Here is a 19,184-nt window from a genome sequence, read left to right as displayed (position 1 = left end):
TAACACAGTTACCAAAAACTTCAAAAACTGGATTTCGGGCTAGTAAACGACGTCGGATGCCCGAAAAAGCCCCGACTCATGGCAACGCAATGAGTTTTACTCGCGACGCCGTTGCCTTCGAATCGACGGTTCGTGGGCCCAATTCTGAGGTCGGAGCCCAGATCAGCGGTTTGCCCGATTTTCCGTTGCACGCGCGTCGGTCCAGCTCCTCTCCAATAACTTACGCCATCTGTCCTACATCACCCCGTGGAGCTCGTCTCCAATTAACCGGGCACCGCAAACGAACGAAAGCGAAAAAACAACAGGACTCGACGCCCACTGCCGAAATTATTGGGGTTGTTCTTAACGTTGTCAGTTTTTTTGTTTTTTTTTGTTTTGGATCAATTATCGTAAGGTAGGCCCCACAGCCGATCGGAACCGGCAGTTCGGCAGGCCTGCATGCGACACATGGTAGGGGTGGCGACGACAAGGCCTGACAGGCCATGCCATTTCATGCGACGGCATCCCATTTCATGCGGGGGGGGCGTTGGATAGCCAACCCATGGTCATATGGCATGGCTCAAACGTGGCTTATATACTTTTAGGCGTTATAAGCTAACGGATGCGATCATACCAACTCACATGCACCGGATCCCATCAGAACTCCGCAGCTAAGCGAGTTTGGGCGAGAGTAGTACTAGGATGGGTGACCTCCTGGGAAGTCCTCGTGTTGCATCCCTTCTTTTTTTGCCTTGTTGACGTTTCAATTGTCGTGGGCGTTTGCTTTCCGTCATCTTATTCATCTGGATGTCTTTGTTTTATCACGACCCCGTGGCGCAGCGTGACAATCGGGGCACACTATGATTAAATACTCCTAGAAAGCCTAGGATTAACGAAGGAATTAAAACAGGAAAATAACACAGTTACCAAAAACTTCAAAAACTGGATTTCGGGCTAGTAAACGACGTCGGATGCCCGAAAAAGCCAACGACTCATGGCAACGCAATGAGTTTTACTCGCGACGCCGTTGCCTTCGAATCGACGGTTCGTGGGCCCAATTCTGAGGTCGGAGCCCAGATCAGCAGTTTGCCCGATTTGCCGTTGCACGCGCGTCGGTCCAGCTCCTCTCCAATAACTTACGCCATCTGTCCTACATCACCCCGTGGAGCTCGTCTCCAATTAACCGGGCACCGCAAATGAACGAAAGCGAAAAAACAACAGGACTCGACGCCCACTGCCGAAATTATTGGGGTTGTTCTTAACGTTGTCAGTTTTTTTGTTTTTTTTTGTTTTGGTTCAATTATCGTAAGGTAGGCCCCACAGCCGATCGGAACCGGCAGTTCGGCAGGCATGCATGCGACACATGGTAGGGGTGGCGACGACAAGGCCTGACAGGCCATGCCATTTCATGCGACGGCATCCCATTTCATGCGGGGGGCGTTGGATAGCCAACCCATGGTCATATGGCATGGCTCAAACGTGGCTTATATACTTTTAGGCGTTATAAGCTAACGGATGCGATCATACCAACTCACATGGACCGGATCCCATCAGAACTCCGAAGTTAAGCGAGTTTGGGCGAGAGTAGTACTAGGATGGGTGACCTCCTGGGAAGTCCTCGTGTTGCATCCCTTCTTTTTTTGCCTTGTTGACGTTTCAATTGTCGTGGGCGTTTGCTTTCTGTCATCTTATTCATCTGGATGTCTTTGTTTTATCACGACCCCGTGGCGCAGCGTGACAATCGGGGCACACTATGATTAAATACTCCTAGAAAGCCTAGGATTAACGAAGGAATTAAAATAGGAAAATAACACAGTTACCAAAAACTTCAAAAACTGGATTTCGGGCTAGTAAACGACGTCGGATGCCCGAAAAAGCCCACGACTCATGGCGACGCAATGAGTTTTACTCGCGACGCCGTTGCCTTCGAATCGACGGTTCGTGGGCCCAATTCTGAGGTCGGAGCCCAGATCAGCGGTTTGCCCGATTTGCCGTTGCACGCGCGTCGGTCCAGCTCCTCTCCAATAACTTACGCCATCTGTCCTACATCACCCCGTGGAGCTCGTCTCCAATTAACCGGGCACCGCAAATGAACGAAAGCGAAAAAACAACAGGACTCGACGCCCACTGCCGAAATTATTGGGGTTGTTCTTAACGTTGTCAGTTTTTTTGTTTTTTTTTGTTTTGGTTCAATTATCGTAAGGTAGGCCCCACAGCCGATCGGAACCGGCAGTTCGGCAGGCCTGCATGCGACACATGGTAGGGGTGGCGACGACAAGGCCTGACAGGCCATGCCATTTCATGCGACGGCATCCCATTTCATGCGGGGGGCGTTGGATAGCCAACCCATGGTCATATGGCATGGCTCAAACGTGGCTTATATACTTTTAGGCGTTATAAGCTAACGGATGCGATCATACCAACTCATATGGACCGGATCCCATCAGAACTCCGAAGTTAAGCGAGTTTGGGCGAGAGTAGTACTAGGATGGGTGACCTCCTGGGAAGTCCTCGTGTTGCATCCCTTCTTTTTTTGCCTTGTTGACGTTTCAATTGTCGTGGGCGTTTGCTTTCCGTCATCTTATTCATCTGGATGTCTTTGTTTTATCACGACCCCGTGGCGCAGCGTGACAATCGGGGCACACTATGATTAAATACTCCTAGAAAGCCTAGGATTAACGAAGGAATTAAAATAGGAAAATAACACAGTTACCAAAAACTTCAAAAACTGGATTTCGGGCTAGTAAACGACGTCGGATGCCCGAAAAAGCCCACGACTCATGGCAACGCAATGAGTTTTACTCGCGACGCCGTTGCCTTCGAATCGACGGTTCGTTGGCCCAATTCTGTGGTCGGAGCCCAGATCAGCGGTTTGCCCGATTTGCCGTTGCACGCGCGTCGGTCCAGCTCCTCTCCAATAACTTACGCCATCTGTCCTACATCACCCCGTGGAGCTCGTCTCCAATTAACCGGGCACCGCAAACGAACGAAAGCGAAGAAACAACAGGACTCGACGCCCACTGCCGAAATTATTGGGGTTGTTCTTAACGTTGTCAGTTTTTTTGTTTTTTTTTGTTTTGGTTCAATTATCGTAAGGTAGGCCCCACAGCCGATCGGAACCGGCAGTTCGGCAGGCCTGCGCGCGACACATGGTAGGGGTGGCGACGACAAGGCCTGACAGGCCATGCCATTTCATGCGGGGGGCGTTGGATAGCCAACCCATGGTCATATGGCATGGCTCAAACGTGGCTTATATACTTTTAGGAGTTATAAGCTAACGGATGCGATCATACCAACTCACATGCACCGGATCCCATCAGAACTCCGAAGTTAAGCGAGTTTGGGCGAGAGTAGTACTAGGATGGGTGACCTCCTGGGAAGTCCTCGTGTTGCATCCCTTCTTTTTTTGCCTTTTTGACGTTTCAATTGTCGTGGGCGTTTGCTTTCCGTCATCTTATTCATCTGGATGTCTTTGTTTTATCACGACCCCGTGGCGCAGCGTGACAATCGGGGCACACTATGATTAAATACTCCTAGAAAGCCTAGGATTAACGAAGGAATTAAAATAGGAAAATAACACAGTTACCAAAAACTTCAAAAACTGGATTTCGGGCTAGTAAACGACGTCGGATGCCCGAAAAAGCCCACGACTCCTGGCAACGCAATGAGTTTTACTCGCGATGCCGTTGCCTTCGAATCGACGGTTCGTGGGCCCAATTCTGAGGTCGGAGCCCAGATCAGCGGTTTGCCCGATTTGCCGTTGCACGCGCGTCGGTCCAGCTCCTCTCCAATAACTTACGCCATCTGTCCTACATCACCCCGTGGAGCTCGTCTCCAATTAACCGGGCACCGCAACCGAACGAAAGCGAAAAAACAACAGGACTCGACGCCCACTGCCGAAATTATTGGGGTTGTTCTTAACGTTGTCAGTTTTTTTGTTTTTTTTTGTTTATCGTAAGGTAGGCCCCACAGCCGATCGGAACCGGCAGTTCGGCAGGCCTGCGCGCGACACATGGTAGGGGTGGCGACGACAAGGCCTGACAGGCCATGCCATTTCATGCGGGGGGCGTTGGATAGCCAACCCATGGTCATATGGCATGGCTCAAACGTGGCTTATATACTTTTAGGCGTTATAAGCTAACGGATGCGATCATACCAACTCACATGCACCGGATCCCATCAGAACTCCGAAGTTAAGCGAGTTTGGGCGAGAGTAGTACTAGGATGGGTGACCTCCTGGGAAGTCCTCGTGTTGCATCCCTTCTTTTTTTGCCTTGTTGACGTTTCAATTGTCGTGGGCGTTTGCTTTCCGTCATCTTATTCATCTGGATGTCTTTGTTTTATCACGACCCCGTGGCGCAGCGTGACAATCGGGGCACACTATGATTAAATACTCCTAGAAAGCCTAGGATTAACGAAGGAATTAAAATAGGAAAATAACACAGTTACCAAAAACTTCAAAAACTGGATTTCGGGCTAGTAAACGACGTCGGATGCCCGAAAAAGCCCACGACTCCTGGCAACGCAATGAGTTTTACTCGCGACGCCGTTGCCTTCGAATCGACGGTTCGTGGGCCCAATTCTGAGGCCGGAGCCCAGATCAGCGGTTTGCCCGATTTGCCGTTGCACGCGCGTCGGTCCAGCTCCTCTCCAATAACTTACGCCATCTGTCCTACATCACCCCGTGGAGCTCGTCTCCAATTAACCGGGCACCGCAAACGAACGAAAGCGAAAAAACAACAGGACTCGACGCCCACTGCCGAAATTATTGGGGTTGTTCTTAACGTTGTCAGTTTTTTTGTTTTTTTTGTTTTGGTTCAATTATCGTAAGGTAGGCCCCACAGCCGATCGGAACCGGCAGTTCGGCAGGCCTGCGTGCGACACATGGTAGGGGTGGCGACGACAAGGCCTGACAGGCCATGCCATTTCATGCGGGGGGCGTTGGATAGCCAACCCATGGTCATATGGCATGGCTCAAACGTGGGTTATATACTTTTAGGAGTTATAAGCTAACGGATGCGATCATACCAACTCACATGCACCGGATCCCATCAGAACTCCGAAGTCAAGCGAGTTTGGGCGAGAGTAGTACTAGGATGGGTGACCTCCTGGGAAGTCCTCGTGTTGCATCCCTTCTTTTTTTGCCTTGTTGACGTTTCAATTGTCGTGGGCGTTTGCTTTCCGTCATCTTATTCATCTGGATGTCTTTGTTTTATCACGACCCCGTGGCGCAGCGTGACAATCGGGGCACACTATGATTAAATACTCCTAGAAAGCCTAGGATTAACGAAGGAATTAAAATAGGAAAATAACACAGTTACCAAAAACTTCAAAAACTGGATTTCGGGCTAGTAAACGACGTCGGATGCCCGAAAAAGCCCACGACTCATGGCGACGCAATGAGTTTTACTCGCGACGCCGTTGCCTTCGAATCGACGGTTCGTGGGCCCAATTCTGAGGTCGGAGCCCAGATCAGCAGTTCGCCCGATTTGCCGTTGCACGCGCGTCGGTCCAGCTCCTCTCCAATAACTTACGCCATCTGTCCTACATCACCCCGTGGAGCTCGTCTCCAATTAACCGGGCACCGCAAACGAACGAAAGCGAAAAAACAACAGGACTCGACGCCCACTGCCGAAATTATTGGGGTTGTTCTTAACGTTGTCAGTTTTTTTGTTTTTTTTTGTTTTGGTTCAATTATCGTAAGGTAAGCCCCACAGCCGATCGGAACCGGCAGTTCGGCAGGCCTGCGCGCGACACATGGTAGGGGTGGCGACGACAAGGCCTGACAGGCCATGCCATTTCATGCGGGGGGCGTTGGATAGCCAACCCATGGTCATATGGCATGGCTCAAACGTGGGTTATATACTTTTAGGAGTTATAAGCTAACGGATGCGATCATACCAACTCACATGCACCGGATCCCATCAGAACTCCGAAGTTAAGCGAGTTTGGGCGAGAGTAGTACCAGGATGGGTGACCTCCTGGGAAGTCCTCGTGTTGCATCCTTTCTTTTTTTGCCTTGTTGACGTTTCAATTGTCGTGGGCGTTTGCTTTCCGTCATCTTATTCATCTGGATGTCTTTGTTTTATCACGACCCCGTGGCGCAGCGTGACAATCGGGGCACACTATGATTAAATACTCCTAGAAAGCCTAGGATTAACGAAGGAATTAAAATAGGAAAATAACACAGTTACCAAAAACTTCAAAAACTGGATTTCGGGCTAGTAAACGACGTCGGATGCCCGAAAAAGCCCACGACTCATGGCGACGCAATGAGTTTTACTCGCGACGCCGTTGCCTTCGAATCGACGGTTCGTGGGCCCAATTCTGAGGTCGGAGCCCAGATCAGCAGTTCGCCCGATTTTCCGTTGCACGCGCGTCGGTCCAGCTCCTCTCCAATAACTTACGCCATCTGTCCTACATCACCCCGTGGAGCTCGTCTCCAATTAACCGGGCACCGCAAACGAACGAAAGCGAAAAAACAACAGGACTCGACGCCCACTGCCGAAATTATTGGGGTTGTTCTTAACGTTGTCAGTTTTTTTGTTTTTTTTTGTTTTGGTTCAATTATCGTAAGGTAAGCCCCACAGCCGATCGGAACCGGCAGTTCGGCAGGCCTGCGCGCGACACATGGTAGGGGTGGCGACGACAAGGCCTGACAGGCCATGCCATTTCATGCGGGGGGCGTTGGATAGCCAGCCCATGGTCATATGGCATGCCTCAAACGTGGCTTATATACTTTTAGGCGTTATAAGCTAACGGATGCGATCATACCAACTCACATGCACTGGATCCCATCAGAACTCCGAAGTCAAGCGAGTTTGGGCGAGAGTAGTACTAGGATGGGTGACCTCCTGGGAAGTCCTCGTGTTGCATCCCTTCTTTTTTTGCCTTGTTGACGTTTCAATTGTCGTGGGCGTTTGCTTTCCGTCATCTTATTCATCTGGATGTCTTTGTTTTATCACGACCCCGTGGCGCAGCGTGACAATCGGGGCACACTATGATTAAATACTCCTAGAAAGCCTAGGATTAACGAAGGAATTAAAATAGGAAAATAACACAGTTACCAAAAACTTCAAAAACTGGATTTCGGGCTAGTAAACGACGTCGGATGCCCGAAAAAGCCCACGACTCATGGCGACGCAATGAGTTTTACTCGCGACGCCGTTGCCTTCGAATCGACGGTTCGTGGGCCCAATTCTGAGGTCGGAGCCCAGATCAGCAGTTCGCCCGATTTGCCGTTGCACGCGCGTCGGTCCAGCTCCTCTCCAATAACTTACGCCATCTGTCCTACATCACCCCGTGGAGCTCGTCTCCAATTAACCGGGCACCGCAAACGAACGAAAGCGAAAAAACAACAGGACTCGACGCCCACTGCCGAAATTATTGGGGTTGTTCTTAACGTTGTCAGTTTTTTTGTTTTTTTTTGTTTTGGTTCAATTATCGTAAGGTAAGCCCCACAGCCGATCGGAACCGGCAGTTCGGCAGGCCTGCGCGCGACACATGGTAGGGGTGGCGACGACAAGGCCTGACAGGCCATGCCATTTCATGCGGGGGGCGTTGGATAGCCAACCCATGGTCATATGGCATGGCTCAAACGTGGGTTATATACTTTTAGGAGTTATAAGCTAACGGATGCGATCATACCAACTCACATGCACCGGATCCCATCAGAACTCCGAAGTTAAGCGAGTTTGGGCGAGAGTAGTACCAGGATGGGTGACCTCCTGGGAAGTCCTCGTGTTGCATCCCTTCTTTTTTTGCCTTGTTGACGTTTCAATTGTCGTGGGCGTTTGCTTTCCGTCATCTTATTCATCTGGATGTCTTTGTTTTATCACGACCCCGTGGCGCAGCGTGACAATCGGGGCACACTATGATTAAATACTCCTAGAAAGCCTAGGATTAACGAAGGAATTAAAATAGGAAAATAACACAGTTACCAAAAACTTCAAAAACTGGATTTCGGGCTAGTAAACGACGTCGGATGCCCGAAAAAGCCCACGACTCATGGCGACGCAATGAGTTTTACTCGCGACGCCGTTGCCTTCGAATCGACGGTTCGTGGGCCCAATTCTGAGGTCGGAGCCCAGATCAGCAGTTCGCCCGATTTTCCGTTGCACGCGCGTCGGTCCAGCTCCTCTCCAATAACTTACGCCATCTGTCCTACATCACCCCGTGGAGCTCGTCTCCAATTAACCGGGCACCGCAAACGAACGAAAGCGAAAAAACAACAGGACTCGACGCCCACTGCCGAAATTATTGGGGTTGTTCTTAACGTTGTCAGTTTTTTTGTTTTTTTTTGTTTTGGTTCAATTATCGTAAGGTAAGCCCCACAGCCGATCGGAACCGGCAGTTCGGCAGGCCTGCGCGCGACACATGGTAGGGGTGGCGACGACAAGGCCTGACAGGCCATGCCATTTCATGCGGGGGGCGTTGGATAGCCAGCCCATGGTCATATGGCATGCCTCAAACGTGGCTTATATACTTTTAGGCGTTATAAGCTAACGGATGCGATCATACCAACTCACATGCACTGGATCCCATCAGAACTCCGAAGTCAAGCGAGTTTGGGCGAGAGTAGTACTAGGATGGGTGACCTCCTGGGAAGTCCTCGTGTTGCATCCCTTCTTTTTTTGCCTTGTTGACGTTTCAATTGTCGTGGGCGTTTGCTTTCCGTCATCTTATTCATCTGGATGTCTTTGTTTTATCACGACCCCGTGGCGCAGCGTGACAATCGGGGCACACTATGATTAAATACTCCTAGAAAGCCTAGGATTAACGAAGGAATTAAAATAGGAAAATAACACAGTTACCAAAAACTTCAAAAACTGGATTTCGGGCTAGTAAACGACGTCGGATGCCCGAAAAAGCCCACGACTCATGGCGACGCAATGAGTTTTACTCGCGACGCCGTTGCCTTCGAATCGACGGTTCGTGGGCCCAATTCTGAGGTCGGAGCCCAGATCAGCAGTTCGCCCGATTTGCCGTTGCACGCGCGTCGGTCCAGCTCCTCTCCAATAACTTACGCCATCTGTCCTACATCACCCCGTGGAGCTCGTCTCCAATTAACCGGGCACCGCAAACGAACGAAAGCGAAAAAACAACAGGACTCGACGCCCACTGCCGAAATTATTGGGGTTGTTCTTAACGTTGTCAGTTTTTTTGTTTTTTTTTGTTTTGGTTCAATTATCGTAAGGTAAGCCCCACAGCCGATCGGAACCGGCAGTTCGGCAGGCCTGCGCGCGACACATGGTAGGGGTGGCGACGACAAGGCCTGACAGGCCATGCCATTTCATGCGGGGGGCGTTGGATAGCCAACCCATGGTCATATGGCATGGCTCAAACGTGGGTTATATACTTTTAGGAGTTATAAGCTAACGGATGCGATCATACCAACTCACATGCACCGGATCCCATCAGAACTCCGAAGTTAAGCGAGTTTGGGCGAGAGTAGTACCAGGATGGGTGACCTCCTGGGAAGTCCTCGTGTTGCATCCCTTCTTTTTTTGCCTTGTTGACGTTTCAATTGTCGTGGGCGTTTGCTTTCCGTCATCTTATTCATCTGGATGTCTTTGTTTTATCACGACCCCGTGGCGCAGCGTGACAATCGGGGCACACTATGATTAAATACTCCTAGAAAGCCTAGGATTAACGAAGGAATTAAAATAGGAAAATAACACAGTTACCAAAAACTTCAAAAACTGGATTTCGGGCTAGTAAACGACGTCGGATGCCCGAAAAAGCCCACGACTCATGGCGACGCAATGAGTTTTACTCGCGACGCCGTTGCCTTCGAATCGACGGTTCGTGGGCCCAATTCTGAGGTCGGAGCCCAGATCAGCAGTTCGCCCGATTTTCCGTTGCACGCGCGTCGGTCCAGCTCCTCTCCAATAACTTACGCCATCTGTCCTACATCACCCCGTGGAGCTCGTCTCCAATTAACCGGGCACCGCAAACGAACGAAAGCGAAAAAACAACAGGACTCGACGCCCACTGCCGAAATTATTGGGGTTGTTCTTAACGTTGTCAGTTTTTTTGTTTTTTTTTGTTTTGGTTCAATTATCGTAAGGTAAGCCCCACAGCCGATCGGAACCGGCAGTTCGGCAGGCCTGCGCGCGACACATGGTAGGGGTGGCGACGACAAGGCCTGACAGGCCATGCCATTTCATGCGGGGGGCGTTGGATAGCCAGCCCATGGTCATATGGCATGCCTCAAACGTGGCTTATATACTTTTAGGCGTTATAAGCTAACGGATGCGATCATACCAACTCACATGCACTGGATCCCATCAGAACTCCGAAGTTAAGCGAGTTTGGGCGAGAGTAGTACTAGGATGGGTGACCTCCTGGGAAGTCCTCGTGTTGCATCCCTTCTTTTTTTGCCTTGTTGACGTTTCAATTGTCGTGGGCGTTTGCTTTCCGTCATCTTATTCATCTGGATGTCTTTGTTTTATCACGACCCCGTGGCGCAGCGTGACAATCGGGGCACACTATGATTAAATACTCCTAGAAAGCCTAGGATTAACGAAGGAATTAAAATAGGAAAATAACACAGTTACCAAAAACTTCAAAAACTGGATTTCGGGCTAGTAAACGACGTCGGATGCCCGAAAAAGCCCACGACTCCTGGCAACGCAATGAGTTTTACTCGCGACGCCGTTGCCTTCGAATCGACGGTTCGTGGGCCCAATTCTGAGGTCGGAGCCCAGATCAGCGGTTTGCCCGATTTGCCGTTGCACGCGCGTCGGTCCAGCTCCTCTCCAATAACTTACGCCATCTGTCCTACATCACCCCGTGGAGCTCGTCTCCAATTAACCGGGCACCGCAAACGAACGAAAGCGAAAAAACAACAGGACTCGACGCCCACTGCCGAAATTATTGGGGTTGTTCTTAACGTTGTCAGTTTTTTTGTTTTTTTTGTTTTGGTTCAATTATCGTAAGGTAGGCCCCACAGCCGATCGGAACCGGCAGTTCGGCAGGCCTGCGCGCGACACATGGTAGGGGTGGCGACGACAAGGCCTGACAGGCCATGCCATTTCATGCGGGGGGCGTTGGATAGCCAACCCATGGTCATATGGCATGGCTCAAACGTGGGTTATATACTTTTAGGAGTTATAAGCTAACGGATGCGATCATACCAACTCACATGCACCGGATCCCATCAGAACTCCGAAGTTAAGCGAGTTTGGGCGAGAGTAGTACTAGGATGGGTGACCTCCTGGGAAGTCCTCGTGTTGCATCCCTTCTTTTTTTGCCTTGTTGACGTTTCAATTGTCGTGGGCGTTTGCATTCCGTCATCTTATTCATCTGGATGTCTTTGTTTTATCACGACCCCGTGGTGCAGCGTGACAATCGGGGCACACTATGATTAAATACTCCTAGAAAGCCTAGGATTAACGAAGGAATTAAAATAGGAAAATAACACAGTTACCAAAAACCTCAAAAACTGGATTTCGGGCTAGTAAACGACGTCGGATGCCCGAAAAAGCCCACGACTCATGGCAACTGATCGGTTCATAATTGTATATCATTTTGTACCCTTCTAGCTTTTGATTTGGTTATGTTTTTGAGTTAAACTTGTGCTTTTAATCCTTTTTGTGTTTATCTTTCAGTTCATTGAGCTTTAGGTAATAATGATGGCTTTGGATAGTAAATGATGCAATCCATGCATGTTAGGGCCTAATTTGGATGAATGGATGAAGAGCTTAAAGACAAACTCAATTTTGGCTACAGTCCCCTGCCAGCCCAGTTTCGTAGGTCATATTGCAAGCTTTGTTTCAGCAACCTACATAGCTCGGATGAGGCCACATTCTTCATGAAAGTTGTTCCAATGGGTGTGTAATATAACATATCCAAAATTCAGCCCCATTGGATAAATATGGAGTCTGTTACCTAGCAAACACAGAGCCATGCTCAGGATGGATTTTATCAGCGCGCTAAATGAGTTAGCAATTTGTTTTGGCCTTAACTTCCTCCTCCGACCTTGGATTGGCCCAAATGATATATGGCTGGAAAGAAGACATTCTGAACTTCAAGTTTGAGTGCTTAAAGTCTTAATTTGCTTAAGGGAAGCCCAATTCGTAAGCCCTTGAAGTTGCTGGTCATGCTGACCTCAGGATGAGCTATTATTTCTGGTTGGAAGCTTGGTCATGGTGACATGAAGATGAGCTAGGGCTGCTGGTGGGATTTATTAGTGAAGTGCATCAACCATTTCAGATTTTATAATGGAAGTGTTGTATGCATTAGTGAAGTGCATCAACCATTTCAGATTTTATAAAACAAAGTGTTGTATGCATTAGCCATACTTAATTCAGATTTTCAGCTTCCTTAGGCCTATATATAGTGAGGTTTCCCAAGCTTGTAAACACACCCCAAGGGGGGGGAGCTCTCAAACACTTCTCTAGAGCTCCCTTCCCTTCTCTCCCTCAAATTCTCTTAGTTTTGCTTTCTAGTTCTCAATTCTAGCTTTCTTTAATGTTTTCTTAGTTGTAATTTATTTTTCTTGTAATGTACATTCTTTCTTAAGTATTCAAGTTTAATTAGTTTCCAAGTTTCAATTATGGTTTTTGTTCTTATTCATTATGCTTATAAGTTAATACGCTAGTTTGAATGATTGATCACCATTTAGGCTTGCATGTTAGCTATCTTGGTTTGAATTAAGAGTATACACCATGCTTTAATTCGAATTGAACTATGAATAGGAAGAGTATGTATGGACATTCGACAACAGGGATTAGATACATACTTGGTTGTTTAAATTGTTCTTCTATGCTTAATGGGTTCCTAATGCTTAATTTTAGGTTAGACAACAAATGATCAAATTAGGGAATTAGGAACACAAGGTTATGACCACACACCATGGCTTAATCATACTTTAGCTAGAATCAATCCATTAATCTAATTGAACTTGGGAACTTATCTGCTTGAGTTAGTTATTTCTTCTTTCCTTGTTTTATTTTTTCCTTTATTTTTCATTTCTGTTTTGTGTAGGGAAAATGAATTGGATCATTCAATCACCAATCCTCGTGGGATCGACCTTGCACTTACATACGCTATACTACCGAACGGCTCGTGCACTTGCGAGTATCACAAGTTGAGGATGCAGCTTAATCCATTTTGGTGCAGCTGAAATCTACACAACAGCAACGCAATGAGTTTTACTCGCGACGCCGTTGCCTTTGAATCGTCGGTTCGTGGGGCCAATTCTGAGGTCGGAGCCCAGATCAGCGGTTTGCCCGATTTGCCGTTGCACGCGCGTCGGTCCAGCTCCTCTCCAAAAACTTACGCCATCTGTCCTACATCACCCCGTGGAGCTCCTCTCCAATTAACCGGGCACCGCAAACGAACGAAAGCGAAAAAACAACAGGACTCGACGCCCACTGCCGAAATTATTGGGGTTGTTCTTAGCGTTGTCAGTTTTTTTGTTTTTTTTGTTTTGGTTCAATTATCGTAAGGTAGGCCCCACAGCCGATCGGAACCTGCAGTTCGGCAGGCCTGCGCGCGACACATGGTAGGGGTGGCGACGACAAGGCTTGACAGGTCATGCCATTTCATGCGGGGGGCGTTGGATAGCCAACCCATGGTCATATGGCATGGCTCAAACGTGGCTTATATACTTTTAGGCGTTATAAGCTAACGGATGCGATCATACCAACTCACATGCACCGGATCCCATCAGAACTCCGAAGTTAAGCCAGTTTGGGCGAGAGTAGTACTAGGATGGGTGACCTCCTGGGAAGTCCTCGTGTTGCATCCCTTCTTTTTTTGCCTTGTTGACGTTTCAATTGTCGTGGGCGTTTGCTTTCCGTCATCTTATTCATCTGGATGTCTTTGTTTTATCACGACCCCTTGGCGCAGTGTTGTGTAGATACAGCTGCACCAAAATGGATTCAGTTGCATCCTCAACTTGTGATACTCGCAAGTGCACGAGCCGTTCGGTAGTATAGCGTATGTAAGTGCGAGGTCGATCCCACGAGGATTGGTGATTGAATGACCCAATTCATTTTCCCTACACAAAACAGAAACGAAAAAAGAAAGGAAATAAATAAAACAAGAAAGAAAGAAAATAACTAACTCAAGTAGATAAGTTCCCAAGTTCAATTAGATTAACGGATTGATTCTAGCTAAAGTATGATTAAGCCATGGTGTTTGGTCATAACCTTGTGTTCCTAATTCCCTAATTTGATCATTTGTTGTCTAACCTAAAATTAAGCATTAGGAACCCATTAAGCATAGAAGAACAATTTAAACAACCAAGCATGTATCTAATCCCTGTTGTCGAATGTCCATACATACTCTTCCTATTCATAGTTCAATTCGAATTAAAGCATGGTGTATACTCTTAATTCAAACCAAGATAGCTAACATGCAAGCCTAAATGGTGATCAATCATTCAAACTAGAATATTAACTTATAAGCATAATGAATAAGAACATGAACCATAATTGAAACTTGAAAACTAATCAAACTTGAAACTAAAGAAAAGAATTTACATAATGAAAAGTAAAGTGGAACTAAGAAAAACTTAAGGAAAATTTCAACACAAAAGATTTCATTACAACAATTGAAAACTAGAAAGAGAAACTAAGAGAATTTGAGGGAGAGAAGGGAAGGGAGCTCTAGAGAAGTGTTTGAGAGCTCCCCCCCTTGGGGTGTGATTACAAGCTTGGGAAACCTCACTATATATAGGCCTAAGGAAGCTGAAAATCTGAATTAAGTATGGCTAATGCATACAACACTTGTTTTATAAAATCTGAAATGGTTGATGCACTTGAATTAGAAAATCTAAATTGGGTGATGCACTTGTATTAGAAAATCTTGAATTGGTTGATGCACTTCACCAATAGATCCCACCAGCAGCCCTAGCTCATCTTCATGTCACCATGACCAAGCTTCCAACCAGAAATGATAGCTCATACCTAGCTCACCATGACCAAGCATCCAACCAGCACATGCTGAGGTCAGCATGACCAGCAACTTCAAGGGCTTACAACTTGGGCTTCTCTTAATCAAATTAGGACTTTAAGCACTCGAAATTGAAGTTCAGAATGTCTTCTTTCCAGCCATATGTTATTTGGGCCAATCCAAGGTCGGAGGAAGAAGTTAAGGCCGAAACAAATTGCTAACTCATTTTTCGCGCTGATAAGATCCATCCTGAGCATGGTTCTGTGTTTGCTAGGTAACAGACTCCATATTTATCCAATGGGGCTGAATATTGGGTATGTTATAGTACACACCCATTGGAACAACTTTCATGAAGAATGTGGCCTCATTCGAGCTATGTAGGTTACTGAAACAAAGCTTGCAATATGACCTACGGAACTGGACTGGCAGGGGGCTGTAGCCAAAATGAGTTTGTCTTTAAGCTCTTCTTCCCTTTATCCAAATCAGGCTTTAACATGCATGGATTGCATCATTTCCTATCCAAAGCCATCATTGTTCCCTAAAGCTGAAAGATAAACACAAAAAGGATTAAAAGTACAAGTTTAACTCAAAAATATAACCAAATCATAAGCTAGAAGGGTACAAAATGATATACAATTATGAACCGATCAAATACCCCCAAACCTAGATTTTGCTAGTCCTCGAGCAAAACAACACAAAACAAAGTTAAAAACAAAACAAGAAGTTAACTAGACCACTTTCGTAGGTAACTCGATTGCATTGAGCGTATGCAACAAGCCTTTAAACCTCTAGGCATCCCTAGTAGGAGGAGTTGTGTCTCCTGAGGGTTTAACAGATACGATACCCACAAACGTTTTTCTAACTCTACAAAATAAAATGGTTAGAAAACTTAATAGAATAAAAAATAAAAAAAATTGTTAGTTCTTAAACAAAACACAAAAAACAAAATAAATAAAATTACATTAACAAAAACAAAAACAAAAACAAAAACAATTACAAAAATAAAAAGAACTCAAAACAATCTTTCCGAACATTTTTTGAAGAGAAATGACTCATGCACATGACTCAAAAGTTTTAACAATAAAAACTCAATTTTAGACATTATTTACAAGGTGGCAAAGTTCAAAACACAACATGCTCAAAGTGTATAGTGTGATAGCCAAATGCAACAAATTCTCCAATCTTAGTTTCCACATAATTTCAAAAATCATACAAAGCACAAATTCAACTTCAAATCTCACCAAAATTGTCCTCTCATAAATGAATCACTCGGAAGAGGGCTACAATGCAACACTCAGTTATAAACATGAGATTAGAGTTAAACCATAAGGTACTTAACTCGCAATAGAAAGATGAAGAACTTGCATTAATATGATCTCAAGAAGGATGTCAAACACTTAAAAGTAGAAAAATAAATGCAATTCAACCACATGACATTTAAGATCAATTTAGGTCTTTAGCATAGGTTGTAATGGGGCCAAGGGTGTAAGGTGAGTAAGAAATGAAGGGTATGGGTAAAACAAAGTCCAAGAAACTCAAAATATAAGAGCATAAAATAATTGTTTACAAGACTTCGAATCATCACGATTAGATTTTTTTTTCTTTTACATGATCAAAACTCCTTATACCTTCATTTACATTGATTCATACTCCTTTCCTTGAATTGAACAAACACCAATTTATTTTGAAGGCCCAAAAATGAAACCCAAAAATGAAATTTCATTCAACCACCACTTAATCACAATTTTTCTCTTTTCTTTCACCAATTAATTTTTTTTTTCTTCGAAATGTAACACCCCTTCCCAAACTTAGTATGAAAAACATATCCGAATTAGAGCTCATGAATTCCTTAGAAAGGTAAATATTTGTTTTTCAGGCTAAGGCGAGGAAATATAATTGGTAAAATGAAAGAAAAGGTTTACATGTAGGCTCAAAATGGTAAACAATGGAAAATCATGCTTAAGCATGCATAAGGTTAGCTTGAAAGGCACAAGCGATCCAAAGAGGGCCTTAATATCATTTCTTAAATGTCATGAAATCAAATTGCATAAGAATGAATGACTTTTAAGTGTTCAACCAAATCAATGAATAATGAGATCAAACAACAACTTTGATGACAAGAAAATAAGAGTATGTGTATAACACTCATGAAATGAAGCACAAGGCTCAAAAAGCTCACATTATATGGTTATATAAGTCTAATTTATGCTTCATACAATTCTTTAGATCATGCAAATCCTTTAATTGGAAAATTAGGAAACAAATGGCAAGTGCAAAGAAGGTTTCAAACATATAATGCTAGAACGATGCCAAAATTATTTATTCATTTTAATTTAAATTTTAAGGGTTGCTTTTAATTTTTTTTTACAATAAAAATTAATAATAAATAAATAAATAAATAAATAAATATAAATAAATAAAATAAATTATAAATAAATAAAATTCAATTTTCATTTAAGTCATGCAAACATTTATCACAATCTCATCAAATGTGTTCGGAAAGTGAATAAAATAAAAATAAAAATAAAAATAAAAGCAAGACTCAAACAAAATAAAATAAAAATAAAAACAAGCAAATAAAAAAAATTAAATTAAATTAAGGAAAAACCAATTTTACATGCTAAACTCCAATACCCCCAAACCTAGAAATGAACATTGTCCTCAATGTTTAAAAATTAGGAACAAGCAATGTCATAACAAGAAATGAAAGGTACTAAAGTAAATATAAACCACAAAAAAAAAAAAACACAAAAAAAAAAAATAGTTACAAAAATAAAAATTACAAAACAAACAAAAAAAGAAACAGTAAAACACTCGAAACAGAAAGCCCTAAACAGACAAAACAGTAAGCCCTAAACAGACAGTCTTACGCAAACCAAAACCCAAACAATTGAAAGCCCAACCCAAAAGAAAGTTAAACCACCTTGAAACCTAACAACGGTGAAAACCCAACCCACAATGAAATCTAAAGCCCACATGTTTTTATTTTTTATTTTTTATTTTTTTTTAAATAAAATGAAACTTGAATTGGGAGCGCGAAGGCGGGATTTCTGAAAAGAAAGTGTGTGGTCCCTGATGCCTTGGTTCCTGGGAAGTCACGGGTGAAAGGGGTGAGGGACGTGTCGGCGCGCAGAAGCAGCTGTCACATCCCCCAAGCCAGAATTATTGGCTTCTTGGGTGAAGCGGGACGACTTTTTCACTAGAAGGTGGTGAAAGGTGAAAATGCAATTAAGGGGGTTGGGAAACGGGTGCGGCGACATATAGAGATAAGCCGTAAGGGCCGCACAGAACTCAGAACCGCAGCGGCTAGGGTTTAGCAGACTAAGTCTATAAAAGGTAAAAAAAAAGGGTAAAAAAAAACACAAACTCATAAACACACAAAAGAGAAAAGAAAGAAAGAAGAAAAGAGAGTGAGAAATCAAATGGCCTCTAACTACCCATTTTCGTTGGATCTCAACCTAGCTCCACCGACTCAGACACGAGGCCAAGCAGCGGCACCAGTATGGATGCCCTACTTTGCTTCCGCACGGGGGCCTGTGACAGTAACTGACTCAATACTCCTGGACAACGATGTTGCCATTGGAGTGGCTAGAAATTTAGTGACTCCTAAAGATATACGTGTTCTGGGGACAAGGGATGACAACCGGGTCGTGAGCGATGCCCTGGCACTGAGCGTGCAGAGTACGGCAACAGTCGCAAGTTTGGGTCATCGCCTACTTGCGAAGTCCCATGAGGTAGAGGTGCTGAAAGGTCAGTTGGCGGCGGAGCGAAGTATGGTTGAGGAGTGTCAGACTGCTATAAAAATCTTGAAAAGGGAGAGGTCAAGGATAGTGGAGGTGAATCGACACCAGCTAGAAGTATTGCGGGACGAGAATAAAAACCTATCAAAAATGGTAGAGTTGTACTCTCGCGACATGCGAAAACAACTGGAGGACCTAGACCGACCGGGTAAACGCAAACAAGCAGATCGCGAGAGTAGTTACGCTCAAGCTAAGATTGCGATCTTTGGGAGCTCAAGTGATGAGCCCCAAGAAGCTGTGCGTGAAGCCCAGGAAGAGGACAGCCAGAGGGCCAAACTCAAAGCTCCAATGGTCGAGACACCAAGCACTGAGAAGAAATGATTTCCTACTGCATTTTTGTTGTTTTTATTTTATTTTGTTGTTTTTGTATTTTCGTTATTTTTTTTTTTCGGAAGTAAAGTTGCAGAAGGAAAAAGAAAACGGAAAAGAAAGCACAGTTCCCTAACTAAAATAAAATAAAGATGACAGCCGAAAGGGAAAAGCAAAAACACAAAGCTCTAG

At 45.1% G+C, this 19,184-nt stretch overlaps 14 non-coding genes across 14 annotated transcripts; all 14 read left to right on the top strand.

The window, feature by feature from the left end:
- The first annotated feature begins 599 nt into the window (after nt 1-599).
- LOC148291562 (5S ribosomal RNA) lies at nt 600-718 on the top strand. Its single transcript, XR_015826680.1, has one exon. It is a non-coding gene; the product is annotated as a 5S ribosomal RNA (ribosomal RNA).
- Nucleotides 719-1,492: 774 nt separating this feature from the next.
- On the top strand, nt 1,493-1,611 carry LOC148291561 (5S ribosomal RNA). The gene has a single exon (XR_015826960.1). It is a non-coding gene; the product is annotated as a 5S ribosomal RNA (ribosomal RNA).
- Nucleotides 1,612-2,385: 774 nt separating this feature from the next.
- On the top strand, nt 2,386-2,504 carry LOC148291560 (5S ribosomal RNA). Its single transcript, XR_015826935.1, has one exon. It is a non-coding gene; the product is annotated as a 5S ribosomal RNA (ribosomal RNA).
- A 754-nt stretch (nt 2,505-3,258) lies between these two features.
- LOC148291559 (5S ribosomal RNA) lies at nt 3,259-3,377 on the top strand. The gene has a single exon (XR_015827307.1). It is a non-coding gene; the product is annotated as a 5S ribosomal RNA (ribosomal RNA).
- Nucleotides 3,378-4,121: 744 nt separating this feature from the next.
- LOC148291558 (5S ribosomal RNA) lies at nt 4,122-4,240 on the top strand. The gene has a single exon (XR_015827306.1). It is a non-coding gene; the product is annotated as a 5S ribosomal RNA (ribosomal RNA).
- A 753-nt stretch (nt 4,241-4,993) lies between these two features.
- LOC148291557 (5S ribosomal RNA) lies at nt 4,994-5,112 on the top strand. Its single transcript, XR_015826706.1, has one exon. It is a non-coding gene; the product is annotated as a 5S ribosomal RNA (ribosomal RNA).
- Nucleotides 5,113-5,866: 754 nt separating this feature from the next.
- On the top strand, nt 5,867-5,985 carry LOC148291556 (5S ribosomal RNA). The gene has a single exon (XR_015827644.1). It is a non-coding gene; the product is annotated as a 5S ribosomal RNA (ribosomal RNA).
- Nucleotides 5,986-6,739: 754 nt separating this feature from the next.
- Nucleotides 6,740-6,858, top strand: LOC148291555 (5S ribosomal RNA). The gene has a single exon (XR_015826949.1). It is a non-coding gene; the product is annotated as a 5S ribosomal RNA (ribosomal RNA).
- A 754-nt stretch (nt 6,859-7,612) lies between these two features.
- On the top strand, nt 7,613-7,731 carry LOC148291554 (5S ribosomal RNA). Its single transcript, XR_015827641.1, has one exon. It is a non-coding gene; the product is annotated as a 5S ribosomal RNA (ribosomal RNA).
- A 754-nt stretch (nt 7,732-8,485) lies between these two features.
- On the top strand, nt 8,486-8,604 carry LOC148291553 (5S ribosomal RNA). The gene has a single exon (XR_015826947.1). It is a non-coding gene; the product is annotated as a 5S ribosomal RNA (ribosomal RNA).
- Nucleotides 8,605-9,358: 754 nt separating this feature from the next.
- LOC148291552 (5S ribosomal RNA) lies at nt 9,359-9,477 on the top strand. The gene has a single exon (XR_015827640.1). It is a non-coding gene; the product is annotated as a 5S ribosomal RNA (ribosomal RNA).
- Nucleotides 9,478-10,231: 754 nt separating this feature from the next.
- On the top strand, nt 10,232-10,350 carry LOC148291551 (5S ribosomal RNA). The gene has a single exon (XR_015826795.1). It is a non-coding gene; the product is annotated as a 5S ribosomal RNA (ribosomal RNA).
- A 753-nt stretch (nt 10,351-11,103) lies between these two features.
- Nucleotides 11,104-11,222, top strand: LOC148291550 (5S ribosomal RNA). The gene has a single exon (XR_015827305.1). It is a non-coding gene; the product is annotated as a 5S ribosomal RNA (ribosomal RNA).
- Nucleotides 11,223-13,616: 2,394 nt separating this feature from the next.
- On the top strand, nt 13,617-13,735 carry LOC148291549 (5S ribosomal RNA). Its single transcript, XR_015826917.1, has one exon. It is a non-coding gene; the product is annotated as a 5S ribosomal RNA (ribosomal RNA).
- Nucleotides 13,736-19,184: the final 5,449 nt, after the last annotated feature.

This window comes from Prunus avium, chromosome 8, assembly GCF_965620075.1.
Source record: "Prunus avium chromosome 8, drPruAviu1.hap1.1, whole genome shotgun sequence".
Taxonomy (NCBI): Eukaryota; Viridiplantae; Streptophyta; class Magnoliopsida; order Rosales; family Rosaceae; genus Prunus; species Prunus avium.
The sequence above is the reverse complement of the archived record's forward strand: the minus strand, read 5'-3'. Positions and strand labels throughout refer to the sequence as shown.